Source organism: Oryctolagus cuniculus, chromosome 4 (assembly GCF_964237555.1).
Source record: "Oryctolagus cuniculus chromosome 4, mOryCun1.1, whole genome shotgun sequence".
Taxonomy (NCBI): domain Eukaryota; kingdom Metazoa; phylum Chordata; class Mammalia; order Lagomorpha; family Leporidae; genus Oryctolagus; species Oryctolagus cuniculus.
This window is the reverse complement of record NC_091435.1, coordinates 65,611,282-65,633,362: the sequence shown is the minus strand read 5'-3', so window position 1 is coordinate 65,633,362 and position 22,081 is coordinate 65,611,282. Positions and strand designations below refer to the sequence as shown.

At 37.6% G+C, this 22,081-nt stretch overlaps 1 long non-coding RNA gene across 2 annotated transcripts in view; it reads right to left on the bottom strand.

The window, feature by feature from the left end:
- Positions 1-22,081, bottom strand: part of LOC103350556 (uncharacterized) — a 318,919-nt gene that overhangs the window by 65,319 nt on the left and 231,519 nt on the right. For both annotated transcript variants that reach the window (XR_011388353.1, XR_011388352.1), the window contains 2 exons: positions 3,693-3,783; positions 3,427-3,512 (listed from right to left, as the gene is read on the bottom strand). This is a non-coding gene — a long non-coding RNA (uncharacterized lncRNA). The remainder of the gene's footprint in view (positions 1-3,426; positions 3,513-3,692; positions 3,784-22,081) is intronic.

The following is a 22,081-nucleotide window of genomic DNA, read 5'->3' as shown; positions in this document are numbered from 1 at the left end:
CTTCAGATCTGGTCTTTTCATATAAGTAAAATTTAACAAGAAATATGAAAAAAGAAAATAAACAAAAAAATTAATACATAGCATCTGTGATAGTCTTTCTTTAATCAGAAAACTGTTAGCTTTTCAATATTTTCTGTTTTGTGGTCAAACCTATTTGGTTAAGAATGTTTTCAAAATAGATGCAAGTGGAAGCCATTGTATTTAATGAAATAAGCCAGTCCCAAAAAGACAGGAATCATATGGTTTCTCTGATCTGCAGCAACTAATAGAGTAGATAATATGTAATATGTTGGAGTGAAATGGGCATTCTGAAATTCAGCACTTGTTTACAGCCATTGTCTTTTCTGAGGCACAGTGGTTTTTTTCTTCATATTATTTGTTGAACTCTTTACTTACTGTAGGGTTAATCTTATGGGTATAAAGTAAACTGAAACTAGATCTTTGAGAAAATTAAGAGTGGAAGTAGGAGAGGGAAGAGAAAGAAGGGTTGGAGTATGGGCAGGAGGGATGGTAGGATGAGAAGTATCACTATGTTCCTGAGTATGTACATATGAAATACATGAAACTTGAATAATTTAAATAAAATTTTTAAAAATAATCATATCTACAAAGCACATTGAATCTATTAAAAATTAATTAAAATTTAAAAATTTTAACAACACGATATAGACATCTCTAGCAAGTTTCATTTCTTTGAAGTATGTGCACAGCAGAAGGATTGCTGAATCATACATTATTTCTATTTTTAATTTTTTGAGTGATATACAAATTTACACTCCCATGAACAGTATATAAAAGTCCCTTTTCTCTGTATCTTCACCAATACTTACTGCTTGTCTTTTCAATAACAACCATCCTAACAGACATGGTAGGGTTTCTCACTGTGGTTTTGATTTGTATGCCCTGATGATTAGTGACATTAAATACCTTTCATATAAAAACAATAATGTTTGAAGCTGGACCTCTGAATTGGTACTCCTTTCTGTATAATCCAAATAATTGTGAATTAGCAATAATGTTCAACAAAAATGTTAATAAATAACAAGATAACAGTTATGAAAAATATGTGGTGGCTTCATCTTTTTTTAACTTATTTTAAGTATTTGAAAGGCAGAGGGAGAACTTTTTCATTCATTGCTTCACTCCCCAAGTGCTGCAACAGTGTTGGCTGGGCCAGGATGAAGTCAGGAGCCAGAAACTCCACACCAGGTCTCTTATGTGTATGGCAGAAACCTAATACTTGAGTTGTCACCTGCTACCTCCCAAGGTGTGCATTAGCAGTAAGCTTAAAGTGAGGGTATAATGTAAATGGGACCTAAACCCAGCCACTCTGATGTGGAATGCAAGTGTCCTATAATTGCTATGCCAGGTACACATGAAAGAGTTGGCTTTTTCTAAAAAATAACTCAGGGTATGTTTTGTGTGGATAAATTTCCCAAAGTCTCTCACAGCTATTTGCCCCACATGATGTTCAGGTTGCTGCATATAAAAGCAGTTGAAACATGGTTCTTAACATGTGTCTTCCACTTCCCCAACTCACTTGACACAGAAAATAATGAAACTTACTTATACTTCAAGGCACAGTTCAAGTATTATTTCCTTTCTTTGGCTTCTTTTGCCTTCTATTTCCCTAGAAGGATCAATTACTCTATTTCATGGCTTCCTTTAATATTGTAATATTCCACTGTGACACATAACACAGGAATCTGAATTAATGTACTGTTTATCACCACTAATTTTTGAACTTCCAGAAGACAAGATTTATTTTTGTTATCACCACTGGCTACTACAGAACCTAGAACTTAAAATTATATAAGTGAGCGCTTCTTTAAGATTTATTTATTTGAAAGGCAGAGTTACAGAGAGTAAAGGAGAGACAGAGAGAGAGTGAAATATTCCATTTGCTGCTTCACTCTACAAATGGCCACACATGTCAGGTCTGGGCTAGTCTACAGCCAATAACCATGAACTCCTGTTTGTTCAGGAGCTCATGTAATTGGACCATTTTCTGTTGCCTTCTCAGGCACAGCAACAAGAAGCTGTATCTGAAGTAGAGCAGCTGAGATGTAAAACAGTGTTCCGATATGGGATGCTAGCATTGGCAGTGGCAGTTCAACCTGCTACACAACACTAGTTCCCAGTAAACTATATTGAATTTAATTACAATGAAACAAATATGAAGATACTTCAAGAAATCCATGGAAATGGAATTTAAAGATGAGCTTCTTTTTAAATCAAAATATGTTGAAATCTTTGTCATCAACTCACTAAAGACTATTCATATTAATCACTTTAAAAGATTATATTAATTAAAATAAACTTATCTTTAAATTCTGCATTTCCATGAACTTTTTAAAGTTCCCTCTTAGCCCTTCTACTGTGATAAAGCCTAAGTCTGAATAAGGAAAAATGGACATGAACATTCAATGCAATATCCACAATGAAAGTACTTTATGTATCGATACAATTATTAAAATTCACTAAGACTACTTATGGCAGGCATCATGTATATATGACAGTTGAAGGAATTGAGACTCAAATAACTTGATCAAAGTCAAAACTAGTGAATATTAGAACAAGTGCATTTGAGCCATCATGTGATTCAAAAGTGAGAGCTCTCATTTCTGTTTTTATTTTTAATGTTAATTCTTAAGAGATTAGAGAATGTAACAAAAAGGAACAGTTTTTATCTTCATTTTGCCAGATCTCAGTGTATAAAATTGACTATAGTCTTCAAATAAAAGTTAAGAATAAAGATATATCCAAATGTTTGTCTTTTGACTTATTTTTACATTGTTACTTTTTGAGCTGTTACATCTGCCATGGTTAGTTAAGCCTGCTGTGAACTTGTATAATCTGAGACTGCTATTACTTTAAATGGTAGTTCTTGGAGCAGAAAGATGGCACTCCCAACTGTGCTAGCTTCAGAGAAGGAAGAGGGGTCCAACCAATTCCTTGACCTGTATCCTCAACCACATATTGTGAATTTGCAATTTGCATACTCTGGGAAGTACGCCTACTAGGGTTTTGATATTTTGTTATTTTTAGGAAAAGAAAGTAAAATGCATTGTGGAACACATTCATAACAATTACACTTGTTTAATGCACAATCCATGCTATTTATCTTGTTTGCCTAAATACTGGCTAGAATATTAATATTTGAATCCATACAATTATATCCTTCTAGATTCCCATTCAGTTAACACAGATATGCTATTAAAAATGAGCATAATAGATATTTATTCCCAATCCCTCTTTTGTAAGAAATTGGTGATTAGTAATCATATTGGCCAAGAAAATTTGTTTACATTTGACTACTCTGATTTTTCTTCTTCTAGATCAACTGACACATTCTAGATAATCACAGATGTCATACTATCTGTGTTATGATTGTAGCATTGTAAAACATAAATTCTTGATATTTACCATACTCAAAACTGTTGAGGATTTCTTATTCCAAGAACGTGTAGCTCTTCACACAAGGTTTGTCTTCTTGCCAGAGAATGGTCAACCTATGAATAAAGGAATTGAAAGACAGCAGAAAGGAAAGTGCCTAGAGCATCCCTCAACCACTGACAATGGGGACTTGGTAGAGTCTCTGAGCTCAACAGTGAGTCAGCTATGATGTGTGCCCTGAAGTGACTCTCTGAGGTCCCCAGAAGGCCTGAACTTTGCCTTGCCACTGTGTTTACCTTGTCATTTGAGTGTTGGCTTCCTTCCCCTTTCTTACTTCCCTACAGATGATACCTAGAGTATACTTCCACTTAACTTACAGCATCATCCCTGAAATAGAGAAGAAACATTTAAGAAACATTGTTAGTCATGTAATACTATGGAGATATGGTCTTTCCAATACCAAGAAACCACACATATTTCTAGTGCTCTCATTTCTCTAGAATCAGCTTTTACTTATTTCCTCATATATCAGTTCTTCTCCCTAACCTGGGTGTCATGTGACAGGATACATGTTTTTGGCACAATAGACACAGTTAGAACATTTTAAAATCATTGTGGGAAGAAGAGTCCTGTCTCAGTCCAACATGAAAATATCTTCCTTCATATCCTGACCTCTGAACAGTGCCTTTGCATTTCCAAGCACTCCTTTCAAAGTTCCCTTCCATCTGTGGAGTTACTGTTTAATCATATCATATTTCTTTCCCCATATAAAACATTACCACCATTTTTCTTCTGGTACACCAACAGATCGGGAGAGAGAGAGAGGAGAGAGGGCTTTCTTGTATTTAATAAGCATATTCATTTCTTATTGCTATCATAATAAATTATCATGTGAGATGGATGTTTGGTGCAGTGGTTAAGACACAGTTTGGGAGGCCGGTGCTGTGGCTCAATAGGCTAATCCTCCCCTGCGGCGCCGGCACACCGGGTTCTAGTCCTGGTGAGGGCTCCAGATTCTGTCCCGGTTGCCCCTCACCCAGGCCAGCTCTCTGCTATGGCCCTGGAGTGCAGTGGAGGATGGCCCAAGTCCTTGGGCCCTGCGCCTGCATGGGAAACCAGGAGAAGCACGTGGCTCCTGGCTTCAGATAGGTGCAGCTCCGGCCATTGCAGCCAACTAGGGAGTGAACCAGCAGATGGAATACCTCTCTCTCTGCCTCTCCTCTCTCTGTGTAACTCTGACTTTCAAATAAATAAATCTTAAAAAAAAAAACCTATTCCTCTATTTTCCAAGCCAACATGATCAAGCTGAGTCCTTCTCTTATCGTCATCCTTCTAATTCTTTATCTCTAGTCTCCCTCTTCACTTATAATGCCTCTTGTGGTTACATTGAACACACCCATCAAGATATCTCTATGACAAATCATCAAAACTAATTTCATCTGTAAATGTCTTTTTCTTACTATGTAATCTAACATATTAACAGTTTCCAGGGGTTAGGTTGTATACATCTTGGGAGAGGGAAGAGCACTATTTTGCCCATCATAATAAGATTTAAAATTGAAACTAATGCTACCAGGCACTATAAGACCATAGTTATCTAGATGCTGTGTATAAGGATGATACTATTACTCTATTCAATCTAGAAATCAAGTCTATCAAAAACACAGAAAACTATAATTATAGGATCATGATAACAACAGTTGCCATCATTGAAAAATTGTGATGTGTTGGGTCCACAATTTATTAGGCAATATTTTGGTAGTTACAGCACAGCTCTCAGAATAAGATTGGCCTGAATTTGAAATTTTACTCTGTACCTCCAAAGTGCATATGACCCTGGACAAGCTGCTTAACCTTTCTGAATCTCAGGGTTTTCTTTAAGAATTCAATTTTTCATCTAAGTTTGTTATTTATTTGAAAGGTAGAATGACAGAAGAGGTCGGACACAGAAACAGAGACCTACCATCTGGTGATTTACTCCCTAAATAGCCACAACAGCCAGGTCTGGTCCAGGCTAAAGTCAGGAGCCTGAAACTCCATCCAGGAATCCCATTTGGTTGATAGGGGCACAAGCACTTGGGCCATCTACCACTGCTTTCCCAAGTACATTAGCATGGAGTTGGCTCAGAAACAGAGCAGCCAGGGCACGAACTGGCGCACTGATACAGGGTGTCAGTGTCAGAAATGGTGGCTCAATCTGCTGAACCACAATGCAGGCCCCTCGGAATCTCATTCTCTCAAGTAACAGGCATACCTTCTTCATAGGTGTGATAAGTTGGTAACTATTATTTCAACAGCTGACACTAGAATGGTACATGGAGGAATGATAGCCAACATATAAGAATACAACAAACTAAAACCTACATCAATTTCAGAGGATACAGGAAAAAAAGATAATTAATTTACCCAACAAAACACTTGGAAACTCAGCCTTGGAAATTGACAAACAAAACTGCAGAGTCAGCAAGAATATGTTGGTTACCAAGGCTTTGAGAGCAGGAGAAAAGGAAGAGCACAGAGAAAGTTTAAAGCAGAGAAATACTCTGTTTGATACTCCCATTGTGAATAGACATCATTAAACATTGGTGCAAACCCATAGACTATACAATGCCAAGAATGAACCCTAGTGTAAACTATGGGCTACAGTTGATAAGGCTGTGTCAACATATATTCATCAATTCATCAATTATACCCAAGGTACTATTCTGTTAGAGAATGTTGATATTGGGAAAGATTATGCATATATAAGGGTAGGAAGGTACATGGGAAGTCTCTGTACTTTCTATTTTTATTTTTTGTATTTAGTAAATATAAATTTCCAAAGTACAGTTTATGGATTACAATGCCCCCCCCCATAATTTTCCTCCCACTCGCACCCCTCCCATCTCCCGCTCCCTCTCCCATTCCATTCACATCAAGATTCAGGTCTCTGTACTTTCCACTCAATCTTGCTGTGAATCTGAGGTTATCCCAAATAATAAGGTCAATTTTTATAAAGGAACTGTCCTAAAATAAAGAAAATATTTTAAAGCTAGTGACATTATAGACAAAATTGAAAAAGTAATAAAAGTATGATAGCAGTTAAAGTTCAGAAACACAAGAGATAGATTAAAATGTAAGTCAGAATTTTTAAGAAAACAGGAAAAAAAGACACAATAACAAAATTAGAGAATTGTGCCCAGTTTTCCAGCATCTAATAAGAGTTCCAGAAACCCAAATATATAGATTGCTAAAGAAATAACGTTAGCATTCCCTGAATTGAATGAAATAATTTTCCAGTAAGAAAGCACACAGAAATGCCCAGAGTAATAAAATTAAAAGCTTTAAAATAAGTAAAAAAAAATCAGAAATTTTACCAAGATAGTAACTTCTAAATGTGAAACAAAAAAAAAAGAAATTTTACAAAGCATTCAAAGAAAATTGTGAAAGCCTATGCGATAACATGCACAACAGACTCTTGGAAAACGATGGGCAGCACATGATCTCAATGCTAGCTATTCAAATACAGTGGAGCATCCCCCCAACTTCTGATGAAAAGTCATCTCAATTTAGTATCCTACACTAGCTTTATCAACTTCAGTGGCGAACAAAAGAATTCAAGGCCAGAGAAAATCATTTTTTGAGGCTACAAAATAGATCACTTAGTTACTTGAAGGAATAGAGACGTAAGCTCAAGATTGGGGTTCCAGTACAAATGCCCAGAATTGTGCTTCAAAAACCACCCTTATGGGAAAATTTATCTTTTATCTCTCAATGAGCTGTGAACTGGAATTCACTGTAACTACTCCTGTCACTTGTACCCATGAAACTCCTTCATCTGAAAGCCACATCCTTCTGACCTTTCACCGGCAGAATTGGTGCACCTTATAATGTTCCAACTACTTGCTTTTGAATGTGGACTGATTTGTCTGATAGGTTCAAGTGACTACTCCACCATAGCTGCAAAGGAAGTTCAGCATTGCATCTTGGAAAGACAGAACTCATAATGTAGAGAATTATAAAAATATAGAGAACATGTTTGAGGAATATTCAGTGAACACTATTCCAATTAAATGATGGATGTATATACTATTCTAGCCAAGCTATCAATCAAATGTGAGGATAGAATAAAATCTGGATAGAACTTGAATTACCAAAGTATGAACTGCAGAAGATTGATAACTTAAGAAATAGAAGTATAGACATAAATAGTTATATATGCCAGAAAATTATAGAAGAAATCTATGAAAGGTTGAAGCTCATATATGAACTAGAAAAGTGGGACTTCAGATTGAAGTAGGATAAGATGTAATGTTTTATTCAAAATACACCCATAAAAGCAAAAAGGAAAATAACTGTCATACACTGAAACCATAGATATCTTATCTTAAACTCACAAGTGATCAGTGTGAATGATCTCTGACAAAGAGACATACAATTAAATAAGAGATGCTATTCTTTAAAACATAGTTGGCAGCAGATAAAGAAAGATCCAGTAGGCTAAGTTAACCGTTAGAAAATTATGTTCTTGAGAATGAATGGAAGTCTTCGCTTTATTTTCCAGATTTGATTGTTCCTGGAACTTGAGCAGCAACACAACACCCAACTGACATTTGATATTATCTGGGGTTTGTATCTAATATTGTATCTGATGGCCCCAAGACAGCGCTGGCACATAACAGGCATTCGGGTTACAGTGGATATGCTACATAGTCTCACAACTCTTTAATGTTAATTTCATTCTTCTCCAGGAGAAAAAGTCTTGGAGACTAGATATTTTCAAGGTCAAGGTCACACTGATTATTTACTTCTCAAAGATTTTCTAAGATCTATTAATACTAATAGAATCATCCAATTTATCAAAATGTAGAGATAGAGCAATACAACACTGTTTAAATTTGAATACTATTTTTAAGCTTTTATTTATTAGAGAGACAAAGAGAGATGAGACAGATCTATCTAGTGTTTCAGTCTCCAAATACTTACATAAGCTAGGCCTGGGTCAGGCCACATCCAGGAACCCAGAATGCAATTCAGGTCTCCCATGTTGGTGGCAAAGATCTAAATACTAAATCATCACTTTCACCTCTATGGATGAGCATTAGCAGGAGGCTGGAACCAGAAGCAGAGCCAGGACTCAAACCCAGGCATTCCAATATGGCTTCCAGCCATTCCGTGTAGCATCTTAACTACTGTGTAAATATCTGCCCCTGGTTGCTGTGTTTAAAGAAGTGTGACACAAAGATAAGGAAATCTGCAAACTTCCTCTTTAAACTCAAATTATGCTTAAACAGATTGAATGGGAAAAACTGAGTAGGAGTGGAAATGATCGTGACAATTTAGAAAAAAATTTAAAATGTCCATATTTCATGTAGGAGAGTTATATTTCCTTAAATGACTTCTTGTTGTGGGAGGATAGCTTCTGTCTCAATCCTGTTTTAACACACTCGCTGCCCCAATCACTCAATATGTCATTAGATACTAAATGTTATCCTGATTCTGTTAACAATAGATCCTCAACCACCAAAAGGGAAAGTCTGAAAATACAAACTAAAACTGATAATTACAAAATTGTATACATATATATTTTTTAGAAAGATGCTGGAAAAGTAGGTTTGGCATAATCCACCAATGATATGCATGTTATGCACTGATATGCATGTTAAATAGGTTACAATGTGGCTGACAAATCCTCTGCATTGTCCTACTTTAGTGCATTTTCTTGCTAAACACTCACAAATAAAAAGGATTACTGGGGCCAGTGCTGTGGTTCCTCAGATTAAGCCTCTATCTTGGCACAGGCTTCTCCTATGGGCACCAGTTTGAGTCCCAGCTGCTCCACTTCCAATCCAGTTCCCTGCTAATGTACCTGAGAAAGCAGCGGAAGCTGGCCCAAGTTCCTGGGTTCCTGCACACACATGAGGACCTGGAAGAAGCTCCTGGCTCCTGGCTCAGGCCTGGTCCAGACCCAGTTATTGCAGTCATTTGGGAAGTGAACCAATGGATGAAGGTTTCTCTCTGTCTCCCCTTCTGTCTCTGTAACTCTTTTAAATACATAAATAAATATTTTTAAAAAGGAATTAGCTACAAATTATTTATCCTGGATCTTAGAGATCACTCCTTTTTAGCTTTTACAAACCACCCAGCTTTGCAATTATGTATTCTAGAACTTAGCCTAAAATCAATGTCAACTCTGAACTACAAATGCATTCAAGAGTAATGCAAGGAATAAAATTGAGGAACACTGCAGAGGGAGGTGAAAACTGTAATAAACCAGAAATATGTTCCCCCGGAACTATTCATATTCAATAACTTTCTCTGTGACAATTTGTAGATTATTGCCAGCTATATATGTTCTACAGGTAACAAGTTTATAATTTTGCCAAAGATACTCCATGTTTTCCATCCATACCCATTTTTTTTAAAGGCAGAGTGAAACAATGAGAGAGACAGAGACAGAGAAAAAGGTCTTCCTTCCGTTGGCTCACCCCCCAAATGGCTGCTACGGCCGGGGCGCTGTGCCGATCCGAAGCCAGGAGCCAGGTGCTTCCTCTTGGTCTCCCATGCGGGTGCAGGGCCCAAGCATTTGGGCCATCCTCCACTGCCTTTCTGGGGCCACAGCAGAGAGCTGGTCTGGAAGAGGAGCAACCGGGACAGAATCCGGCGCCCCAACTGGGACTAGAACCCAGGGTGCCGGCGCAGCAGGCGGAGGATTAGCCTAGTGAGCTGTGGAGACGGCCCCATCCATACCCTTTTCAAAATAAGTGTCTTCCTCCTCTTCAATTCTCTCTGATACTCAGGAGTCATCTACTAGGATTCAGAAAACCCTTCGTTCTTTGAAAGTGCATTGAGTACCTACTAAAAAACTACGGGCACTTGCAGTAGCCCTGAGGAGTGGTGGGGGGAGCAGGATGATGATGGCGGAGATAGAGTTCAGAGTCTAGATAGAAAAATTATCATTGACACAATTGTGCAAATAAATATATTTTCACAACTTAAAACATACAATGTGACACTGGGTGCTAGGAAAGAATATAACAGAGTATTGATCTGTTTGCATTATCCTACTCCTCAAGGGCATATTTTACTTAGAGGAAGACCTGAGTTCGTTTAGATCCATTAGATGCTGTCTCAAAATATCCTTACTCCTATGGATTTAAGTTTCCCTATAAACAATGTTTGTTTTTCCCTCCTATAGTTTGAAGATCATTGTATTTGACAGTGAAGACAAAGCAAAACAAAACTTGATAGTTTCTGCTTCTCCATATCACTTGTCAATATTACTATGGTGGACCTAATCAACACATTGTGTATTTATTGATCTTCCACTTTAAAATTTTTCAAAAAAACTCATTTCTTATGGCCTTCACATGCTTATTGAATCTCAGATCAATTTTGATTCTGAGCTTTTGGACATTATTCTTAACAAGCAGTTTAACTTGGCAAAAAGACAGTTTTGGTTCAGATTTGAATACTTAATCAAGCACAGAAAGGATGTTTTATTGTAATCAAATTATTTTGTCTTCCTAAGTCCTAGTTTCCTCATTTAAAATCTGATAATAGTAATTCCTATCTTCATCTTGTAATGAAGAGGAGATTAGATCACAGGAGCAAAGTATCTTTCTAGTACAATGCCTGGCACACAAAAGCTCACAAAATAACTGATGGGTATTATTTTTACCAGTCCAATTATAATGGGCATACATAACATTTCTTTTTCACCTAAAATATGATTTTGTTAATAGCAAGGATAGATTTTTCTATGTTTCCTGTAAGAGAGTGTGCTGAACAATAAGAAAACTGGGAAAAACTTAAAAGGTATTATATATTTGTCAGTGATTTTTAGCTTAGCAGGAAAGAATGAGTTATATATTTTAAATACTAAATTGAATGCTCTTTTGCACTTAAACACAGTTTGTTTACCACTAATTTTCACCTTAGTAGTTTCTTCTTAATTTGAGTTCATACATTGTACTTATAGGTCTATACTTCTATAACGGTGCTCATGATCTCATTGAATACATATCCTACACACAGGGTGCTTGTCTCCCTACACTCAGCAACCCTCTATGTCATTTTTGCTGAATTCACAAATATGTTCAATTATTTTAATGATTGCTGAGGAAAGGTAAATGTCATCAAACACCATAAGTATGAGATAGAGAAGAGAAAACTTGGTCCTGCATGTTACCGACTCTTTTGCCTATAACAATAAATTCCTAACTCTAGGTGAATACACTGAGAAAAATTAAAAGGTGGTCTCATTATCCTAGTTATTAAAGTACTAAAGTAAACATTTAAAATTGTACAGGAGAGCTTTAGTTCATAAAATAGACAAACTGTTTCCACCTGGTCATCCAACTAATTTGTAGCAGCTTAGTCAATCCAACATTTTTGCTTTGAGGCATCAGAATAAAGGTGTGTTCCTTTTATGAACTAAACTCAACTTCTGTGGGTCTCTATTTAACAACAGAGTTAAATTTTTCTAGCCCTACCCCCCACCACCTAATTTCTGTGATAATACTATTAGCCTTAATGTAGTAGAAAATATACAGATCCCTGTAACCCCCTCAGTCCCTGTATGCTGCTCCTCTGGCTTCTGCCTTTGCCTCTACTACTTGCACCCTTCGGCGAACTGCCCTTGAGCTGATGCAGCTGCTTTGATTGCAGACAGACATCCAAATGTGCCTGAGAACTGATATCACTAAGAGCATTTGTAAGCAATGATGTTTGACAACCTGGCTCCCTTGTCCCCACTTAGGGTAATTTACCCTCCAGAGGTCCCCTGCAGCACCAGGCTGAGGCTACAACTTTACCCAAGATCTTACTTGACCTCTTCCCATCCTACCTGAATTCTAAAGATTCATTGAAACCATTCTTTTGGGAACTCACTGGTACCCAAAACTCCCCCAGGTCTGTTCCTGGGGAACCAGCCCAAGATATCTGGGATATTTGCCCTTTCTAGAAGAACTCATGCAGACTAGTAATACCTCCACCTATTAATTTGGGTTGTCCAGAGAAAAAGATCTAATAGGATATGTGCATAGGAGGAGGGCAGGGGGAGAGAAATTTATTTTAAGGAATAGGCTCATGTGAGTATGGAAACTGGCAGTTCTGACATCTACAACGCAGTCCAGATAGCCAGCGAAAGTCGACGTTTTGCTCTTGAATCTGAAGCCAGCCTGGAGGCAGATGATTTCACTATTATAAGCTATCTTTGTATATACAGTTTTGTTTTGTTGTCAGGAAAAATTCCTAGTGGTACAATCATTGGGTCAAATGTCATGTGCTTAATAAAGCTTAATTAAACATTTTTCTTAACAGTCCTTCAGGAACACTGTGTTAAAAAACGTAGCCAAAGGCCATCTGCAGCTTGTGGTTTCTTCAGACCCTCACAATAATTTTTTTTTTTATTTCTTTGTAGTTTTTTTTTTAATTCAATGAGAAAAAATCATTATTTTAACTTGAATGTTTTTAATTAATATGATTTACACTTTTACAAAAATATAATAGATTTTTAATTTTTTCTGAATAGAATGTCAGATTCATACTTTGCATACTTTAAACTATGAAGATGATTTTGTTTTCCTTGGTGGTTTGTAATAGCTTTTCATATATTAGGGCCTTATACACTCAGAAAATACATTTTAACCACTGGCCATGTGGCAAGAACCATTGTGGACATATAAAGATGAATAAATCAGGAACTCTTCCCCCACAAGCACCATACTATACCACTCTTTAGAAGCCAGAATAAATTCTCCTATGAAAAATGCCTAAAAAGAAGGTAATATGGGTTCGAGCTATACTTCAGGTTAAATAGTTTTTTGCTATTATTAGACTTAAAGTTTTAAGTGTAATTTTAAATGTAACTTCTAAATAAAGACTACATTTAACTATTAGATTCCAGGAATACATTTAAATCCCATCTAAGGATCATTCACACTGGCATCAGAAAGAAGAAACCTCTTCCATAAAATAATGACCACAGCTCCAGCCATAATTTTGTTTTTTGTTATACTTTCTACAATTTAATTAAATATTTGAAAGGCAGAGTTGAGAGAGAGAGAAAGCGAGAGAGATCTTCTATCCACTGGTTCACTCACAGCAGAGAGTAGGCTAGACCAAAATCAGGAGTCAAGAACTCCATTCAGGTTTCTCAGGAGGGTGGCAGGGGCAAACTCACTTAAGCCATCTTCTGCTCCTTTTCTAGGTGCATTACCAGAGAGCTAGATCAGCATTGAAGTATCTTGGACTTTAAATGGTACTCAAAAGGGATATTGGAATAATAGATGGTGGTTTAAACCACTATGCTATAACCCCAGGCCCAGTAACTTGAATGTTTAAATATTTCTACACTGTGACCTTTAATGCCAGAACTACAAATTCTGTACAAATGTGTGGACATAGAGCTATAGAAAACCTGTATACCCCAAAATGAGCACATATATTTCATTTTTTTTTGTTTTGTTTTGTTTTTGACAGGCAGAGTGGACAGTGAGAGAGACACATAGAGAAAGGTCTTCCTTTTTGCTGTTGGTTCACCCTCCAATGGCCGCCATGGCCAGCGGGCTGCGGCTGGCACATCCGAAGCCAGGAACCAGGTGCTTCTCATGGTCTCCCATGCAGGTGCAGGGCCCAAGGACTTGGGCCATCCTCCACTGCACTCCCGGGCCATAGCAGAAGCTGGCCTGGAAGAGGGGCAACCGGAACAGAATCCGGCACCACAACCAGGACTAGAACCCGGTGTGCCAGCGCCACAGGTGGAGGATTAGCCTATTGAGTCACAGCACCGGCCGAGCACATATATTTCAGCATCTCACTTCCTCAATGCCTAGATGAGGGAATATGTTACACAGGTAACTCAAAACATGTGATATCAGCAAAAGAGAAAATGATTTAGCAAACAACCTAATGAATTTAATAGGCATCTATTGAACATCTTCCATATTCTCAATACAAGAGTAGGTTTGGGGCCGGTGCCATGGCGCAGTAGGTTAATCCTCTACCTGGCAGTGCCGGCATCCCATATGGGCTCTGGTTTGAGTCCTGGCTGCCCCTCTTCCAATCCAGCTCTCTGCTGTGACCTGGGAAAGCAGTGCAAGATGGCCCAAGTGCTTGGGCCCCTGCACCCACGTGGGACACTGGGAAGAAGCACCTGGCTCCTGGCTTTGGATAGGCGCATCTCCAATGAAGGGAAGACCTTTCTCTATGTCTCTCTCTCTCACTGTCTGTAACTCTGCCTCTCAAATAAATAAATACAATCATAAAAAAGAAAAAGAAAAAGAATAGGCTTTACATATACCACAATTGAGAAAACCATTCATAGAGTAAACTTCCTGGAGTTTATATTCCAATGATTCAGAAAGACAGACACCTTTTACAAGTGCACACACACACACACACACACACACCACAGAGAGAGAGAGACAGAGACAGAAAGAGAGACAGAGAGAGAAGAATTAGTTCTGTAAGGAGATAATGGTGTGTGGGGATAAAGGAAATCCAATATGGAAAAAAAAAAAAAAAAAAAAAAAAAAAAAACAGAAGAAACAAAGTGAACAGGTCTCCTGCCTCATTTGGTACTTGTCCCAGTGTATCCACGAGCTGTAGACATCCATTTACCTGCATGCATCAATTGTATGCAGAGGATAGACAATATTCTCAGATAGAAAAGCAGATGCCTTTACAAAGAGGATCTACTTTTAATAAACTCTTTGAAGTCATTATATAGCAAATATTCATGCAAAGCAAAAATCAATTTTTCAACTCATCTTCATGGTTTGGTTAGAGTAAGAGGAATCTGCAATGCTAGTAAATAATAATGTAGTGAACATAAGGTGAAAGCTTATAATGAGTTTCTGCGAAGGTTGGGAGAATTTAGCTACCTTCCTAAGATAATTTTCTTCTTCCCACTTAAAATTATGAGCTCTTGCACATTGTGGCATTACACGAATCACCCTGAATATAAGTACTATTTTGTAAACAATTATAAACTATTATAATTTTCTTAAAATTCAAAGTTTTCTTAACAGTAAAAATAACATTTAGTATGATGTTATAGGAAATGATTTTAACTACACTGTGGTTGGACTAGGAAACATGTAAACAATTTGATTCATGTTTAGAAAGAACATTCTAAGAAGTTCAATGGTGTTGCTGGATAGCCAAAGACACCATGATTGCCATACACAGCAAATGTACTAATGCTATAGGAGAACTGGCAATTCTGAGACCTGAAAAAGCAATGAGGTTTAAGATAGAAATTACCACCTGAGAAGGATGAACTTTGCAACTGCAAATTATATATCATTGCTGTATTAATTTCTCATTTGCGTTTTAGACTAGGAATGCTCAGATACCTTGATCCCAAAGCATTAAAACACTGCCTTACTCCGAATAGAAAGTCTTTCTTTTTTTTAGCTTTTATTTAATGAATATAAATTTCCAAAGTACAGCTTATGGATTACAGTGGCTTCCCCCCACCCCATGACTTCCCTCCCACTCACAACCCTCCTCTTCCTACTCCCTCTCCCCTTCCATTCACATCAAGATTCATTTTCGATTCTCTTTATATACAGAAGATCAGTTTAGCATATATTAAGTAAAGATTTCAACAGTTTGCATTCACATAGAAACACAAAGTGAAAAATACTCTTTGAGTACTAGTTATAGCATTAAATCACAATGCACAGCACATTAAGGACAGAGATCTTAAATGAGGAATAAGTGCACAGTGACTCCTGTTGTTGACTTAACAATTTGACACTCTTGTTTATAGCATCAGTAATCACCCTAGGCTCTTGTCATGAGTTGCCAAGGCTATGGAAGCCTTTTGAGTTCACCGACTCTGATCATATTTAGACGCGGTCGTAGTCAGAGTGGAAGTTCTGTCCTCCCTTCAGAGAAAGGTACCTCCTTCTTTGATGACCTGTTCTTTCTACTCTTTCTACTGGGATCTCACTCCAGGAGATCTTTCATTTAGGTCTTTTTTTTTTCCAGAGTGTCTTGGCTTTCCATGCCTGAAATACTCTCATGGGCTTTTCAGCCAGATCTGAATGCCTTAAGGGCTGATTCTGAAGCCAGAGTGCTGTTTAGGACATCTGCCATTCTATGAGTCTGTTGTGTAACCCACTTCCCATGTTGGATCGTTCTCTCCCTTTTTGATTCTATCGGTTAGTATTTGCAGACACTAGTCTTGTTTATGTGATCCCTTTGGTTCTTAGTCCTATCATTATGAACAATTGTGAACAGAAATTGATCACTTGGACTAGCGAGATGGCATTGGCACATGCCACCTTAATGGGATTGAATTGGAATCCCCTGGTATGTTTCTAACTCTACCGTTTGGGGCAAGTCAGCTTGAGCATGTCCCAAATGCACATCTCTTTAAGAGTGTGAATAGAAAGTCTTTCTAATAACCTGTTTTTGACACTTCAAAGATCAGCCTCACTCATAAGGGCAAAGAGAAGGTAGAAGAAATCTTCAGCCACCTCTGACATCTTGATTATAGAATGACTTATATTGTCCAATAATGTCTCTATTGCTCTTTGAATCTTAAATCATGCAGGTCAATATATGTGACAAATAGTGTGGTGTGCTGTAGATGGCATAGGCAATAGAGAAACTTCTTGTTGAAATTCTGACATGGTCATTTAGGAGAGATGCAACAGTGATCACTTAACACTTTGAGTATGAGTTTCTTCATCTATGAAAGGGTATATGATGCTAACTATAGATTCTTAAGAGGGATAAATAGAATTCTTCATGTAAAATTACTTGTAGGGTCATAGGGCAGATGTTTAATAAATATCCATTGTCTTCATCTCACTGCTAAGGAATGAAAATAGATATTTGTAAAATTACAGTGGATCCTTGGAAGATACTCATCAAATTCTTCCAGCTTCCCTCCTCTTACTTTCTTGCAAGTTAGAGAGTTATTAGGATGCTCCCTATTTCCAGAGGGACCTGCTGTAATATTAGCATACAGCTGCCCATTGTCTTTCCTATTTGACATGCACTCTTCTTTTTGAATCCCACTCAACTCCAGACTAACCACCACAAGGCTTGACTCTGACTATGTCATATTATCATGCAGCAGCCTCCAGTGACTTCAAAATATCCAAAAAAATGTTTAAATTCCAATCTAAGACATTGAAGACCCTTCATTCTCAACAAACACAAATTAATGGAGTTAAAAACAGAAAAATTTTATTTAAAATTACTATCAAAAACTTATGAAAACTTTATTTAAATTTACTATCAAAAACTTATGAATACAAATTACAAATCACATTATAATAATCTATTCCAAAACAGATTGAGAACATATAGCTAATTGGTAACAGATGTCTCTGAGTTCTTTCCTTGCTACAACTGTTGTTGTCTCCAAATTGTTATGAGCATTTTGTTTCCTAAGAGGAAGGACTTCATATTGCATAGCAAACTAGTCTTAATAAAGTAGTGACTTGAAGAATCTCAGGTTGGTGGAATGAAGACAATTATAATGACAACTATTCACTGATGCATATTTATCCAAGTTTTCCTAGAAATACTAAGGCAAAACTTATTACTGGCACTTATTGGGAAGAACTAGTCCAGAAAATCAGGGATAAATTTTAAAAGACACCAAAGTAGTAAATGCACATAGATGGGAGTATATTCCTTATTGGCCTCAGTTTTGCAGCAAATCTCATTGATTATTTTTTAAAATATTTATTTATTTATTTGAAAGTTAGAGTTACACAGAGAGAGAAGGAGAGGCAGAGAGAAAAAGAAAGGTCTTCCATCCTCTGGTTCACTCTCCAATTAGCCACAATGGCCTGAGCTGCACTGATTCAAAACCAAGGGCCAGGAGACTCTTCCAGGTCTCCCATGCGGGTGCAGGGCCCCAGGCAGATGGGCCATTTTCCACTGCTTTCCCAGGCCATAGCAGAGAGCTCAATCAGAAGTGGAGCATACAGGACTAAATCAGCGCCCATATTGGATGCCAGTACTACAAGCGGTGGTTTTACCCACTACACCACAGCACTGCCCCCTCCATTGATTATTCATTCTCCATGGATAGCTTTTTTTAAAAAATATACAGCCAATTAACAAGATCACTAGGAAAGGAAGAATGATAAGGACAGACACAGAGAGAAAGAAATCTATAGCAACCAGGTCTGGGGCAGGTGGAAGCCAGGACCCAGAAATTCCATTCTGGTCACCTATATAGGTGGCAGTGGTCCAGGCATTTGGGACATTTTCCATTGCTTCCCCAGGTGCATTAGGAGGAAGCTGAATCAAAAATTGAGCAGCTGAGACTTTAACTGGCACTTTGATACATAATGCTGGCATTGCAGGTGGCAGTTTAACCCACTTGACCACAATGCTACTTCTCATGGACAGCTTTAGAGAGATACTTATATTACTGTCTTTTTGAATAGTCCAGAGGAATGAGAAGAGGAATAGTTTCTTTTCTAGTCCCATCCTAGATCCTGTCCCCTAACTGGTCAACTTCCACATCATAGTAAGTCAATTCCCTACATCACTGTGGTGTCACCTGCCCCTACAACAAATGCTAAGGAAACCAGATTCTTTTTTTTTTTTTTTTTTTGACAGGCAGAGTGGATAGAGAGAGAGAGACAGAGAGAAAGGTCTTCCTTTTGCCGTTGGTTCACCCTCCAATGGCCGCCGCGGCCGGCGCGCTGCGGCCGGCGCACCGCGCTGATCCGATGGCAGGAGCCAGGAGCCAGGTGCTTTTCCTGGTCTCCCATGGGGTGCAGGGCCCAAGCACCTGGGCCATCCTCCACTGCACTCCCTGGCCACAGCAGAGGGCTGGCCTGGAAGAGGGGCAACCGGGACAGAATCCGGCGCCCCGACCGGGACTAGAACCCGGTGTGCCGGCGCCGCTAGGCGGAGGATTAGCCTAGTGAGCCGCGGCGCCGGCCTAAGGAAACCAGATTCTATGCCATTCACCTGGATGCTTTGCCCACAGCTGGAGGGAGTAGGTAAGAGAAGCCAATTCCAGTTCAGGCAGTGGATCTTACAGGCTTTATAGAGGTGGTTACTGAAATAATAAAGTGTTACAAGAGGTGACTGAGTTCATGCTAAGTCTTAGAATATTCTGTATCTAATCAGAATTAATTCTTTTATTATTTGGGAGTGATTTTCATGAGAGATAAATATAAAGTGTGAGTATGCAAATTAGGCAGGAAAGGCCTTTAGGACACTTAACAGGTAAAGTATCTATGAAAGGAAAGGAAGAAGAAAACAGGATTGAGCTAGAAGACCTGTTAGAGTACTTGGAATTACTCTACACATTGGGCAGAAGTGGCCAGACCATCATTCCCCTACCGTGCTCAGTGACGGGCTAAGAGTCAAATGTGACCTTGGCACAAGTGCCACAACAGATATGGTGCTACAGTGCATGCTGGTAGCTCCCTGTACACTTCATTGGAACCACTTCTTTATTGAATGGAGATTCAAATGTTACATCATCACAACTCCAATACTCTCAGACATATCCTCTCAAAAGCAAGCAGCGAGGCCTAATCATCCCACTACTTTTGTGTGTGCATGTGTGTTTGTGTGTGTTTATCCAGAGGAGGTATATATATATATGTGTGTGTGTGTGTGTATATATATACATATATATATTCAAAGGAAATGAAATTAGTATGTTAAATAGACATATACACTCTTGTGTTTATTTAAGCACTATTCAAATAACCAAGATGTGGATTCAACTTTGTTGTCCAGCAATGGATGAATAGATAGAGAAAATGTGGTTTAAATAAACAAGGGGAAACTATGCTTCCATAAAAAAAAAAGGATCTTGTCATTTGCAGCAACAGAAATTAATCTGGAGGGCATTATCTAAAGTGAAGTTCAGTCAGACACAGAAATACAACCACTACATGATCTCCCTCATATGCAGTCTAAAATAATGGCTCTCAAAGAGGCAGAGGCACAGTTTTAGCTACCAGAAACTGGGGTGTTTCGTGGACAAAAGCTATCTGGAGAGCTATTGGCCAAAGGATACCCAATCATAGTTAGATAGAAGGATAATTTTTAGAGATTTATTATACAACATGGTGATGATAGCTAAAGATGGCATATTATAGTCTTTAAAAAGGCAAAGAGTATATGTTGAATATTGTCACCACACAAATAACTCTGTGAGGTAACACACTTGATAATAGGCTGGATTTATTAATTCCATGATATATATATATATATACTTCAAAACATTATGTTAGATACCATAAATAGATACAGTTTTATCTGTCAATTTAAACAAAAGAGCAGTAGGGCTAAATAATTGAAAGTTCAGTGAGATTGAACTTATAATGATAAAATCCAATGCAACATTTACTTTTCTTGTTTTAATTTTCTGATTTTAGTACTGCTGAAAAATCCCATCTAGCTAATTTTACATGACAACCAAAAAAATTCTACTTCATAGCACAGTAAATCTGGCAGAAACAAAATGATCAATAATATTTTTCTTTGAAAATAATATTCAGAGATATGCACAGATTTCTATAAATGAGAAACCAAAAAGCTTTTCATTCTATTGGGAGCAGTTCAACAAAGCAGAGCAGGTGACAGATAGAAGGGTGTGCCAAGATGAGCAATAATGATGATTACAGAAAAATTGATTAATGGAATAAGCTAGAAAAACATCAGATTTATATAGCTGGTGGTTACATTTTCTGAAAAGGGCCAAAGAAGTTTGTAAAGGAGGTGAAACATTTAGGAAGTTAACCATATAAAAATGAGGCTGTAAATTCATTCAATGAAGTAAATTATTATAACTAAATAAATAACGTTTTGTTGAATGGCAAAAAAACTTTGTGTCCTAAAAGAAGCTTATGAAATTACATTTAAAAGAAAACTAGAAAGAAACCCAATTTACAGCAAACAATTTTGTACCACCCCTTAGGGAGATTAACTGATTTGATTTTTTTTTTCTCGTATGTCTCCTTCTGTGTCTAAACCACAACTTTCCAATGATTTTATTAGTGCTCTTGGCAGCTCTGAGAACAAATGTATGTCTACTAATTTCCCCATGGAAGCATCAAATATCCTTGGAGAGAAAACTAAACAGGAATTTTTCAAGTAACTAACACATTCTCTCTTAAAATGACAGCTGGTCTACTGGAGAGAAGTACAGGAAGTCTTCAATCAAAGAATAGGCTGTGCTCTAAAAGTTTCAGAGTCAAAAGTCAAAATTCAATTCCCCATGGAAAGATTTAACATTTAGTAGTGATTCATTTTCATTCAAGAGATGCTGCCTGTATCAAATCTGTTTAACCACAAATGTACCAGAAGTGTTGAATTATTAGGGTTAGCTTAACCAAATCTAGCTTCTTATTAAATGCATCATTCTCAAAAATTTGTTTCCTAAGGGAAATGCTTCATAAGCAAGCAGAACATCGGAAAGACAAAGCAATCTTGATGCAACAATGACTATGGACACTTTCTCAATTCATGCAGCAAGAGTAAAATAAACAGTGAAGCAAAAAAAAAGAGGCACCCTGTACTATGATTATCACTACTCAGAGATGGCTTAATGAACAAAGTGTGTGGTTACAAAGGGCCCTGTGCTTAGAATCATCCTAACTTTAGCTTAATGCTCTGTGATTGCCATTTTGAAACTCTTGATAGTTTTGATAACTAGGGTCCCATGTTTTCATTTTGCACCAGATTCTGAAAATCA